This window comes from Vulpes vulpes, chromosome 1, assembly GCF_048418805.1.
Source record: "Vulpes vulpes isolate BD-2025 chromosome 1, VulVul3, whole genome shotgun sequence".
Classification (NCBI taxonomy): Eukaryota; Metazoa; Chordata; class Mammalia; order Carnivora; family Canidae; genus Vulpes; species Vulpes vulpes.
The window spans coordinates 125,814,736-125,827,784 of record NC_132780.1 but is presented as its reverse complement, the minus strand read 5'-3'; the positions used below and the strand labels follow the sequence as shown (position 1 = coordinate 125,827,784).

Genomic DNA, 13,049 nt, shown 5'->3' with positions numbered 1-13,049 from the left:
TGGGGGCTCAGTGGTTGGGTGTCTGCCTTCAGCTCAGGTGGTGACCCTGGGGTCCTGGGATGGAGTCCCACGTCGGGCTCCCTGCATGGAGCCTGCTTCTCCCTCTGCCTGGGTCTCTGCCTCTCTCTCTCTGTGTCTTTCATGAATAAATAAATAAAATCTTTTAAAAACCCCAAACCATGTACTATGCATTATGCACTACACATTTGTTAGCTCATTGATCATCCCACACCGCCCCCCCACCCCCACCCCAGAGTAAGTGTTAGGGTCTCCATGTGAAGGTGCAGAAACTGGAAATCAGAGAGGAGCCCTACGAGGCCGCCCCGCCCCGCGCCGCGCGCACCTGCCGCCAGGTGGCAGTGCGCCCAACGAGCCCGGCGCTCGCCGCCACCTGAACCCAGGGCAAAGCTGCCTTTTCCCCCCCAGGCCGGTCAGAGCAGCACCGGCTCTTACTGACATGCTTAAAACTGGATTATTCAATAGAATAAACATTAACCCAGAAGCCACATTCCTCGGGGTAAAAAAAAGATAATAAACAGACCTTTGAACTTGGACCCTTCCAGCCCAGATTTCATCAATAAAATCCCTTAGGGGAAAGTGCTCCTAAGTCATCTGCACCTGCATGATGTGCCCTAATTTTCAGCCCACTGTTTGCTGCCCACCCCCCCCCCCTGACCCCGACCCCGGGGCACCTCGGCGGGAATTGAGGCTGCAGGGCCCACCTGGGCAGGGGGCTGGGGCCCGGGCCTCTGGTCTGGGCCCTCCTGGGGGTTCGCAGATCTCGGGAGACCATCCCCACGCACTAGCATCCATGGTTGGGAGGAAGGACCTGCCTCTCTCTTTTTTCTTTTCTTTAAAGATTGTATCTATTTATTCATGAGAGAGGCAGAGAGAAGCAGAGGGAGAAGCAGGTTCCTTGCAGGGAGGGGGACTCGATCCCGCGACCCCGGGGTCACACCCTGGGCCCAAGGCAGGTGCTCAACCCCTGAGCCACCCGGGCGCCCTGACCTGCCTCTTTCTGACCTAAGACCCCACAAACCCCCTCTAATCATTTCCCCAGCCTTCCAGTTACAGTTTGAGATTTTTCTGCATCCTTAAAAAAATTTTTTTTTAATTTTTTTCTTTTTAGAGTTCCTGAACAAGCCTGAGGGTTTTGCTCTCTGATTTCCCCCGCTTGATCAGCAGCATATTTTTCAAATGGTTTGAACACAAGCACACGCTCGTATTGTCAAACTGTACTATATTTCAACAGAAATAGAGCGTAACAGGGATGTTGTTAACATTCCAGTACACGCTGGTTCTGCCCGGATGGTCCAGGGTTGGGCGCCCAGCTGCTCCCAGGGGAGCCCCTGGTTGTGAGCAGCCCACTGCCTCGTGCCTGGGGAAGGGTGTCCCTGCTGGGGGCTCTGGGGCACGGGGGCAGGCCCTAGGCTGCAGCCCAGGGGTTCTGAAGTGGAGTTTCAGGCCTGGGTTGACCCCTGGCTCCACCTTCTAGAAATTCTGTGATTTCAGGTCATCTATCTAGGGGGCCGAGCCCGCTTTCTCGGTGCAGAGTGTGACTAATATAGCACCTACTGTGCAGAGATGTCGCATCAGACACAGTAGCGCACGTCAGAGGTTTAGAACGTGCCCGGCCCGCCGGCCTCAGTGCTCAGTAACGTTGGCTGTGGTTCAGTTTAAGGAGTCAGGGACAGCGTGAGATCACGGACCCCTGCTGCTGCTGCGCCCACAGAGAGCATCGCAGTCTGTGCCGTGGTCTCAGTGTCGTGTCCCAGCTCATGTATAGATCGAAGTCCTAATGCCCGGGGAATTAGGGACAGAATTAGGAGATGACACCGCTGGTCCTGAGGGTGGGACCCTCATGAAAGGGATTAGTGTTCTTATATGTGTGTGTGTGTATATATCTATATATATATTTATTTATTTACTTAAGATTTCATTTATTTATTTATTTATTTATTCATTCATTCATTCATTCATTCATTCATTCATGAGAGACAGAGAGAGAGGCAGAGACCCAGGCAGAGGGAGAAGCAGGGAGCCAGACGTGGGACTCAATCCTGGGACCCCGAGGTCATGCCCTGGGCCTAAGGCAGATGCCCAACCCCCGAGCCCTCCAGACGACCGGGGATTAGTGTTCTTATATAAGAGACCCCACAGAACTCCCTTGCCCCCTTCTGCCAGGCAAGGATGCAGCAAAGAGCTGGCAGTTGGCAACCCTGAAGGCAGAGGGTCTGCCCCAGAATCCGACTGTGCTGGCACCCAGAACGGTAAGAAAGGAATTTCTGTTATTTATAAGTCATCTAGTCTGTGGTATTTTGTTATACCAGCTCAGAAGGAAGAGGAGCTCTAATTTTCTCAAATAACTAGATATCTTGCTTTACCAGCTTGAATGAAAATAAGACTCTATCTTTTAAGGTGCAAATCAGTGATTCCAAGCAGCCAACACACTACGTATTAAGAGTGCCTGCCCCTTATTTGTCTAATGTACTTCAATAAAGTTTTCAAGAGGTAAATGTTTAAATCAAAAATTAAAAAAAAAAGAAGGACGCCAGGGTGGCTCAGTAGTTGAGCATCTGCCTTTGGCTCAGGTCGTGACCCCGGGGTCCTGGGATCGAGTGCTGCCTCGGGCCCCTGCATGGAGCCTGCTTCTCCCTCTGCCTGGGTCTCTGCCTCTCTCTGTGTGTCTCTCATGAATGAATGAATGAATGAATGAATGAATAAATAAATAAATAACTTTTATAAAGGAGAGCATCCTACACCAATAGTAGGAAACCAATCGGAGACCCCGGGGGTGCTTCGCAGTACTGGTCACTTGACCTCTGAGAAGATGGGAGCAGGTCAAAGGGGCCACCCTTCGGTGGCCGTGCTGAGGCCGCTGGCAGCCGAGTGTGAGGCTGCGCCCCTCGGGCAGCCGTGGGCCACCGAGGCCTGCCTCCCTCGCCGCAAGGGTTTCTCCGGGCCAAGACTGGGACGAGGAGTCCTCTCCGGGCAGCAGGACAGTCAGCCCCGGGCAGCGTGGGCTCCCCAGAGCGGGTGTTTCGGGGAGACTGAGCCGTTGAGCTCATCCACACACAGGCCCTGGGCAGCCGGTGCTAGTCTCCCCCATAGCTCAGGAAGAGAAGCCCCCCCCCCCCCCCCCCCCCCCGCCAGGCTGGGGCTGTCCCTCGCTGCACCTGCTGGCAGAAGAAAAAAAAAGAGCCCAGTGATGCTAGGAACCCCTCTCCTCTAGGCAGGATCAACTCACCCGCATCACCAGAGCGCTCCCTGCCCTCCCAAAACCCCAGTGGGGGCCCTAATACTCCAGAGGAGGCTCTTGCTCTCCCAGGCCTAAGGGCCACCCTCATTCCTGCCCATTCCCTTCGGGAGAAACAGCCGTCCTGTTGCCTCTAAGTTCTGATGAGGGAAGGGAAGCCTGAGGGAGGTAAGTGGCTGCCCACGACCCGCCCCCCCACCCCCCCCCCGCCAGCCATGGGGCTGAGCCCACACTCCTGACACCCAGCCTGGAACCCCTTCCCCAGACCCAATGGGCCTAGGCGAGAACGGTGAAAACGCAAGGAAGAGGGAAGGGGCAGGGGCAGGGGCAGGGCAGGGCAGTTAAGTCAGCTCTGCCCAGTGTTGCGTGAGCGGTTGATGAGGGTGGACGTGATGAGGGGCCGACTGGATGCTGGTTTTCAATTTTAGTAGGAACTTCCCTCAAGAGTTCCTCAAGAGTTGTGCAATTAGGTGCTTAATGAATCAGAAGCACTTTTTTTTTTTTTTTTTTTGAAGATGAGAAGGAAATACCCAGCGCAGGTTCATGGGCTCTGGGGACTGTTTAAAAACCAAAACCAAAACCATGAAGGCTGGGGACGGTGAGTTCTGCTCATTTGCATAGGAGCTGCCAGGAATTTGTAGATTGAATTTGGGCCCTAACAAGGCGCGCATAAAATCAAATTAACTAATTAGCGCAAATGTCTGCAACTGCTCTCGGGACAACCACGCAACCGGGGAGAGCGAGGACCCGGGAACTTCACAGTCCAGGCCTGGGCGCAGGCCGCACGGGCCTCCCGCAGCCCCCGGGGGCGGGGGCGGGGCCGAGGCCGGAGGTCACACCTGTGCCGCCTGCTCGGCCGGACCCCTCCGCGCCGGCCCCCGCCCTGGGGTGCTCTTCTGTATTGAAACCGGGAGCAGCTCAGGACGACGTAGCGTCGCGGTGCTCGGGGGCGCAGGTGAGCAAGGAGGGCATCAGCGCCGGGCTGGGGCTCCTGGGGGGCATCCCAGCTGCCCGGGGCGCTCGCCGCAGGCCCGTGGGCAAGAAGCCTGGGAGAAATGTGTTGCTCCGTGCACCTCCGTGCACCCTCCGTGCACTCTCCGTGCTCCGTCCGTGCACTCTCCGTGCACTCTCCGTGCTCCGTCCGTGCACCCTCCGTGCACCGTCCGCGCACCCTCCGCGCACTCTCCGTGCTCCGTCCGCGCACCTTCCGCGCACCGTCCGTGCACCCTCCGCGCACCCTCCGCGCACCTCCGTGCGCCCTCCAGGCGCCCTCCGTGCACCTGTGGCTCTCGGGGTGGCGCCCCGCCCGGTACATTGCGAGGGACCCTGAGCCGTTTGAGGTGAGGGGCTCGGCCCTGAGACCTGGGACGGCGCTTGCTTGTGGCCGAGCGTGGGGACCTCCCCCAGACAGGCCCGCGTCCCGGCTCTGGCTTTGGGTGTCCGGGGCCAGGGTGGGGTCGGGGGGCGCCCGAGCAAGGGGGTGCACCCTGGCCCTCGTCCCGGGGCTGTGTTCCTGCTGGATGTGCGTGTGACCCCGCGCCCCACGGAGCTGAGCTCTGCACCTGGGAAGAGACGCCTGTGCCGCCGCGGGGCCGCGGGGTCCCGATGGCCGGGCCGGGAGGCGACCGCTCACCCCTCGGCTCCGCAGGTCTCCAGCCCTGAAGCCGTCGGCGGGAGCTTCCCGTGGGCTCCGTGGCGCGTCCAGCCCGGGGGCCCGCGGGGGCGCCCCCACCCGCCTGGCTCGCGGGGCAGCGCGGCCCCGCCCCCACCTGGCGGCCGGCCCGAGGGGGCGGGGCGTCGGCCGTAGCCCCGCCCCCAGGCCCCTCCCCGGGCAAGGCGGGGGGCGGGGGGCGCGGGTGTGGGGCGCCAGGTACGCCCGGCTCATGGCCTCTGAGGTCGGCAGCGGCGTGAGCATCCGAGAGGCAGATGCGCTCGCGTGGCTTTGGGGGGGCCCTGCGGGGCGCAGGGGGCAGGGACGGGGGCCAGCGTGGACCCCACTCCCTCCTCGGCTCGGGCTGCTAAGGCTTGGCCGGGGCGGAACCACTGCCCGCCGCAGCGCCGTCCCCCGGTCCCCAGGTGCCCAGGTGCCCACGTGCCCAGGTGCCCAGGTCCCCAGGTGCCCACATGCCCAGGTGCCCAGGTGCCCACGTGCCCAGGTCCCCAGGTGCCCACGTGTCCAGGTCCCCAGGTGCCCACGTGCCTAGGTGCCCACGTGCCCAGGTCCCCAGGTGCCCACGTGCCCAGGTGCCCACGTGCCCAGGTCCCCAGGTGCCCACGTGCCCAGGTGCCCACGTGCCCAGGTCCCCAGGTGCCCACTTGCCCAGGTCCCCAGGTGCCCACGTGCCCAGGTGCCCACGTGCCCAGGTCCCCAGGTGCCCACGTGCCCAGGTGCCCAGGTGCCCACGTGCCCAGGTCCCCAGGTGCCCAGGTGCCCACATGCCCAGGTGCCGGCCCCGGGGTTGCGAGGCCCCAGCGCCCCCAGCTGTGCGTCTGCCTCCGCGGGGCCTTCACGGGAAAGCTCTCTCCACCTCTGGGGATCCACCAAGAAGATGGAAGACTGGCCCCACCTCCCAGGACTCCCCAGGCGGGTGAGTGGGGAGGGGGATTCCAGTCACTCATCCTGCCCGGCGGGAGGTCCAGGGGTGCCTTCACCTCCAGCAAAGGCTCCGTGGGGTGACCTGCTGCTTCTGTTACCTGTCGCTGTAAAACAAAGCACTGCAAAAACCAGAGCCTTGGGATCCTACAGCCCATCCTACAGCCTGGGCCAGGCTCAGTGGGGACAGTCTGCTCTGCACGGTGTCGCCTCCAAAGTGACCCAGTGACCTGGCCGCAGGCTGGCACTGAGCTGAGCCGTAGCTGGGGGCCAGCCGGGTTGTGGGCTGGGGGCTCAGGTTCTTCTCTGTGTGGCCTTGGGCTTCCTCACAGCATGGAGGCCAAGCACCCACAGGGAGGAAGGGGGCTGCCAGGCCGGTTCGGGGGCCCAGCCCACAGGTCCCTTCCAGCACATGCTGTGGGGGCAGCAGTCACAGGCCAGCTCAGATTCTGGCCGGCGAGCAGGTTCCTCTGCTGGATAGGCCAGCGGGCCGCATGCAAGGGCAGATGGTGGCATCTTTGTAGACGGGGCCACGGCCACACCGCCAGGCCTCTGGAGCCGAGGGGGTGTGCAGAACCTGGAGCTGCCCCCTGCTCTGCAGTGGGGTACACAGTCGTGCTGGCTCAGGGCTTGGAGGGCAGAACCCGGGGCTTACTGGCGTCAGGATCATCCAGGGGAGCGGGAGTGTTTCCCACGGGCCAGAAGCGACCACGCAGGAGGGAGCCCACGGGGTCCCAGCGGGAGGCTCGCGGTGAGATGGCACAAGAGGCCGGTGCAGATGCACCTGCGGGTCAAGGGAACTCTGGGAGGAGGGTCCTAGGGGTGAGAGTCTCTGCAGGACCCATAGAAGCACCTGCAGCAGCAGGTCTGCTCTAGCCCGGTGCCGGGTGGCCGGGGGCCAGGGTGCCGGGGGCCAGGGTGCCCAGCGAGTGACAGCCGCTTCCGTCCTCCGCCCTCTCCCTCATCTGCTGATGGGCCCGCTGCTGCGAGGTGGGGGCGAGGGAGTGGGTCGGGGAAGGAGCCTTTCCCAGAGGCAGTGGCACCAGCTGCTGAGAGAGGGGAGGACTCTAAGTCCCCGTGATGTCCTTCAGGGCTAAGGACTGCGGGCGGGGTCTCACCTACACCTGGGCGCACAGGGGCTGAGCAGAAGAGAAGCTTAAAGGGCAGTGGGAGGCCAAAAAACACCCAAAAAACAACCCAGTTTAGTCACAAACCAAGCTTGTTCGTCCTACAGATACAATCAGCGAGTGGTACCACGATGAGCCCAGTGTAGACGGCGGGTCTGCACCGCTGCTCCACAGATGGAACGTGGCACGACCCTGCAGTCCAAGGCCACAGCGGGGCTGGCGTGGCTCGAAGTGTCCCGCAGGACGTTTGTTCCTCTGACCTTGCTCTGCTGGGGGGAGCGGGTGGCGGGGAGGAGCAGGTCACCAGCAAGCTCACCTGCATCCTGGGCACGGCTTCCGGGGTAGAAAGGGTTTTCGTTTCTCTGTCAGGCGTGGGATCCATCAGATCGAAACACCGTCTCCAGGGACGCCTGGTGGCTTAGCAGTTGAGCATCTGCCTTTGGCTCAGGGCGTGATCCTGGAGACCCGGGATCAAATCCCATATCAGGGTCCTGGCATGGAGCCTGCTGCTCCCTCTGCCTGCATCTCTGCCTCTGTGTGTCTCTCATGAATAAATAAATAAAATCTTAAAAAAAAAAAAAAAAACCCGCCTCCGACCCTGTGGCCCTGCGGCCCTGGCATGGAGGTCTGTCTCCCTCTGCCTTGGGTCTCGGTGGCGCTCACCTGTCGCCCACCGGCCTTGGGCTGCGCACGGGGGCAAGGCCTTCAGTGGCGCCCGGCGGGGCTCTGGGTGACAGTGCGGTGGCGGGGCCAGCGAGGGCAGCCGGTGGCCGGGGGAGGCCAGCCACGGTAGTGCGGTGCGAGCCCGAGCTGCCCGGTCCACTCCCGAGAGCAGACGCTCTTGCCAGTGAAGGAGCAGCGTGGAGCCAGGGCTCCGCCTGTCCCGGGCTCTCTCGGGCGCCCCCGCCTCCCGCGCACAGCTCCCCCTTGATGCCCCCGCGTGTGGATCCAGCAGTCACCTTCGCTCACGATCCGGGGAGCTGAGACACGCCTCGCCCACTTGCACGGGTCCTACCGACAGCTCGGGGTGTACACACGAGAAACGAACACAGAGTAATATGGGAGCAGCCATCTGGCTCACCAGGCAGAGCAGACTTGTGACTCTCTCCAGAAGTTTCTCTCTGATCCCAGACCTCCTGGCTGGGAGGGTGGATGCCACCTTGGCCACCTCGGCCACCTCTACCAGCGAAGTCTGAGGTCAAGACAATGAGGCTGGTTGGGGGCAAAGTGGATTCCCCCCTCCTCCTGCCTAGGGCCTCATTTAATAATCCATCTTCTTAGCTGAAGAACCTCTTCTTCCCAGAGGGGATCCGCCCTGGCAATGACATCGTGTCAAGGAAGTGTGGATGTCGCACTGCCCCTTTCCCCACTCCAAAGGATGTCCAGATCGGGTTCAAATTATATTTCAATACCATAACCCCATCTAGCAAGGATTCATATATTCATATAAACATAACAGTAAAGCTTGGATCCAGATTCTTTTTAACTCTTTTTTTTTTTTTTTAAGATTTTATTTATTTATTCATGAGAGACACAGAGAGGCAGAGACACAGGCAGAGGGAGAAGCAGGCTCCATGCAGGGAGCCCAACGTGGGACTCCATCCCGGGACTCCAGGGTCACACCCTGGGCCAAAGGCAGGTGCTAAACCTCTGAGCCATCCAGGGATCCCCTCTTTTTAACTCTTAAATTGCCAATAAAATCTCCTGGGATGCTTCTAGTCATTGGCACCCTCCCCCAATCTTTGTGCTTCATCTCCTGGCCACAGTTAGATGCGGGCATGGGTGATGGTTTGAAAATATCCGTATGTTCTTTGGCACTCTCCCCTTTGGGAGGTAGGGCTTAGTTTGGCCCATATGGTATGGGCCGGAGTTAATGACTCACTTAGAATAAACAGAATATTCTGGAAGCGATGGTATCTGACTTCTGAGACTAGTTCAACAAAGGCTTGTGGGCTTCCTTCTTGGGTTCTCTCCTAACTTGCTCATTCCAGAGGAAGCCAGCTGCCATGTTAGGAGAACACTCAAGCAGCACTTCGGAGAGGCCCATGTGGCAAGGAACAATGCTGTGCCGCCCACAACCAATGCCAGGCCCTGTCCAGCCTCCAGACACCTGCAGCCCTGGCGTCTTGACTGCAGTCTCGTGGGAGACCTCAGGCCAGAAAAACCCAGCTAAGCTCTTGCCAGATTCCTACCCCTGCAAACAGTTTGAGACCACAAATGTTTCTTGTTTTCCACTAAGTTTGGGGGTTATTTGTTATACAGCAACACGTAACTGATACTTTGTGACTTGCTTTGATCTGTGAAGGACGGACAGAAGTGTCATTTGCAGGGAGAAGCCCTAAGAACAAGGTACAGTTCTCTGTGGGGTTGTTTTCCTAGTCCCTTTCTACCTGGTGGCAGCCTCGTCGGCCTGCCCTGGAGTCAGCGGCCCAGCAGGGGAAAGATGACGTAGGCAGAAGAGACGTTGAGGAGACTTGCCACAGAACCAGCCACCGGCCTGACCTCCTGCTCCTGCTTAGCAGAAACCAACAGGGGAGGGCGAAGCGTCTCAGGCCTGCTTTACCAGCCCCAACCTGAAGTGGCAGTGGACGCAGTAGTTGCCGGAATTGGGGGAGCGGCGGAGCTGCAGGAGAGGCCTACTTGATAGGACCCTGACCAGTAACCTCTGGTAAAGACAAGCAGCGGCTGGTAGCCAACAGCCCTGCAGGGAAGGCTCTGGAGACCAAATATCCACCCTTCCCTCCTGCTGGGGCTTTCCACCAACCAGCCTGTGTGGGCTCAAGATTGGTGTCGACCCTGTTTAAATGACCCTTTAAAAATGGTACCCAACAGCTCCGTCTTTTAGCTCTTTGGGGATGCAATTTGTAGCTTACTCATTTTGATGGTTCATTGAGAGGAAACTTTTCTTAGGAGAGCTGTGCCGCTGAAGCCATTTTGAAGTTCTTCTGTGCCAGAAATGTACAGTATCTGCTTAGCTACTTTTTCACAAGGACGAATTTTCTTCCTTGTTAGATGGAACTTTCAGATTGGCCTATTGGCCTACTCATGGCCTACACTCTTAAGAGTCTTGCTCATGAGGATTGTGGTCTCCAATTTCAGGACAGCACATCTTTCCCCGAATGATCTTGGGCCCTCATCCTTCCACAAACACATAAGATGGCCTGGCCTAGTCCTAAATCCAGCTAGAGGAGTTGCACAGCGACATCCCTTCCTCCAGAGCTGCTTTAGCTTACCCAGGAGTCCTCACCAGGGGAAGGGCCAACTGAACAGCACTGAGCTTACAGGATACATGACTCGCTGCAAAGTTCTGGAACTGTGCTTGCTCTTACAGAAAACCTATGCTGGGCAGCCCGGGTGGCTCAGTGGTTTAGCGCCGCCTTCAGCCTGGGGCGTGATCCTGGAGACCCGGGATCGAGTCCCACGTCGGGCTCCCTGCATGGAGCCTGCTTCTCCCTCTGCCTGTGTCTCTGCCTCTCTCTCTCTCTGTGTCTCTCATGAATAAATAAATAAAATCTTTAAAAAGAAAAAAAACCTATGCCAACTGGAGATCTCCACTCTCTCATTAGAGCCTTGTTATTCTAGTGAGGTCAGTTCCACCAAGTGTCCACCACCCAGGCATCCTTTCCTTGGGACTTCGGATAGGTCATGGTCAATCACCGATGCTGGAGATTAAATCCCCTTCTTGAGAAGTAAGTATTGGCTCTTGCCCAGCGTGGTCACTCTTGATGTTTGTACTGTGTGGAACGCCGGCCCGCTCTGCTGGTTGTATAGGAAGTCCAAAAGTCATAAATAGTCACAGGGTAATGTTAGCTCTTTCTTGCGAACTTTCAATGAAACTTTCTTGACAATTTGAGGATAATTGATGGGTTGGTTTCCAAGGGCCGCTGCAACAAAGTAATACACCCTGGGTGGCTTAAAGCAACAGGAATTTATTTTCTAGCAGTTCCAGTGGCTGGAAGTCCAAAATCAAGGCCTTGGCAGGGCTGTGCTCCCTCTGAAGTCTCTAGGGGAGGATCCTTCCTTGCCTCTTCCAGTTTCTGGGAGACCCAGCTGTTCCTTGGCCTGTGGCAGCATCAATGCAGTTGCTTCCATCTTCTCATGGTTGTCCTCCCTTTGTGTCCCTTTTCTTATGAGGACACCAGTCATATTGGATTAGAGCCCACACTCCTCCAGCATGACTTCGTTTTAACTAATTACACCTGCAGCAACCCTATTTCCAAATAAGATCACACTCTGAGAGGGCTAGGACCCTCCCTTTGGTCCTATCTTTTTGGTGGATGCAATCAACCCTCAAAAAATAGAGAAGAATTTACAACTAGTACATAGGCCTAGACCTCTCTTTAGAGCTCCTTGTTTGTTTGTTTTGTCAACTTAAAAAACACCTGTCAAGTAGAATGTACATAGACCCTTTGTATATTAGAAAAATCTATGATGTTCTGTTCTGAGACATCTAATATTGGAAAGAAACAGTTTACTAGACTCTCAGAGCACTGGCCCAACATCAAATTAAAATAATGGTGTGTCTGTCAGGGTGGGGAGCATGGCAAGGGATCCTCAAATAGGATAAATATAGCCCATCTTCCCAGAGCACCAATTTTGTTAGAACTTTTAAGGGGGAAACACATTTTTATGTATAACACATTATGAAACAGACTGTAAAATTCACATGAATTTTAAATATAAATTGCAAATCTTCAAAGAAATTTTAGCTTACAGCTGGCCCTTTTGGGCTACAACCTCTTCTCACCCACCCCCAGCTCGTCTTCACGTGAGGGTGCTTTCATGGCAAAGCTTGAAGAAGCACAGGATCTGCAAGTGCCTTGCTGGTGGTAGAGCTCCACGTTGGGGAGGAAGATAAAATATGACCAGAAGACAAAACACCTGCACCCTGCCTCTCAGCTGTTCGCATAAGTACCGTCCCGAGGTTAGGGCAGCTTTCTTGCCCTGTATGTTTATGGCAGGTTCATAGAGAGCCGTTCAGGCAAATGGGCTTAACAGGATTTCTTTATAACTTGTTTAGAGAAGGAATCCCTGGGTGGCTCAGCGGTTTGGTGCCTGCCTTCGGCCCAAGGTGTGGTCCTGGGGTCTCAGGATCGGGTCCCACGTCGGGCTCCCTGTATGGAGTCTGCTTCTCCCTCTGCCTGTGTCTCTGCCTCTCTCTCTCTCTGTGTCTCTCATGGATAAATAAATAAAATCTTATAAAAAAAATAAACTGTTTAAAGATAGTTAAGGGATCTGAGCATCCAGTTCCGGGATGTGGGTGTGTAGGGGATATGTTTCCCCCTACTAAAAAGCAATTCTCCAACACCAGCTGGGGGTGTTACAATTCAACCCAGTTCTGACACTATCTACCCGAAGATGGTGTCAGATCCCCATAAGATAAGGGCACAGTCCCACAAGACTGTAACCCCTCCACCCCGCACCCCCAATCCTGTCACTTCAGTCACTAGCCCAGGTTAAGTCCAGGTTCTTACCTGTGCTTCTGACCAACAGGCTATAGATTGGAGGTTCCAGCTATCTTTTTTTTTTCTTTTAAGATTTTATTTATTCATTTGAGAGAGAGAGAGAGAGAGGCAGAGACTCAGGCCGAGGGAGAAGCAGGCTCCACGCAGGGAGTCCGACCTGGGACTGGATCCCGGGTCTCCAGGATCACACCCTGGGCTGCAGGCGGCGCTCAACAGCTGAGCCCCCCCCCCCCCCCCCCCCCCCCCCCGGGCTGCCCATCTTCCTTTGGATTCAATTAATTTGCTAGAACGGCTCACAGAACTCAGGAAAACATTTAATTTACTAGATTACTGGTTACTTATGAAAGGATAGAACAGGAGCAGTCAGGAGAAAAAGATGCAGAGGACAAGGGATGGGAGGGGTCAGGGAGCTTCCATGCTCTCTGGGTAAACCACTCTCCCTGGATCCCCAAATGTTCACCAACTCAGAAGCTCTCGGAACCCTGTCCTTCTGGCCTGTTACGGAAGCTTCATTATACAGGCAGGGCTGATTAAATCATTGCCCATTGGCAACTGCTCCACCCTCCATCCAACTCCCCTCCTCGAGGTCGGGAGGTGGGACTAAAATC

General features: G+C 56.9%; 1 protein-coding gene across 1 annotated transcript in view; it reads left to right on the top strand.

Moving 5' to 3' along the window:
* The first annotated feature begins 4,072 nt into the window (after positions 1–4,072).
* Positions 4,073–13,049, top strand: part of ZNF148 (zinc finger protein 148) — a 169,538-nt gene continuing 160,561 nt past the window's right edge. The window contains exon 1 of the mRNA XM_072727989.1: positions 4,073–4,211. The gene's annotated coding sequence lies outside the window, so the exon portion shown is untranslated. The remainder of the gene's footprint in view (positions 4,212–13,049) is intronic.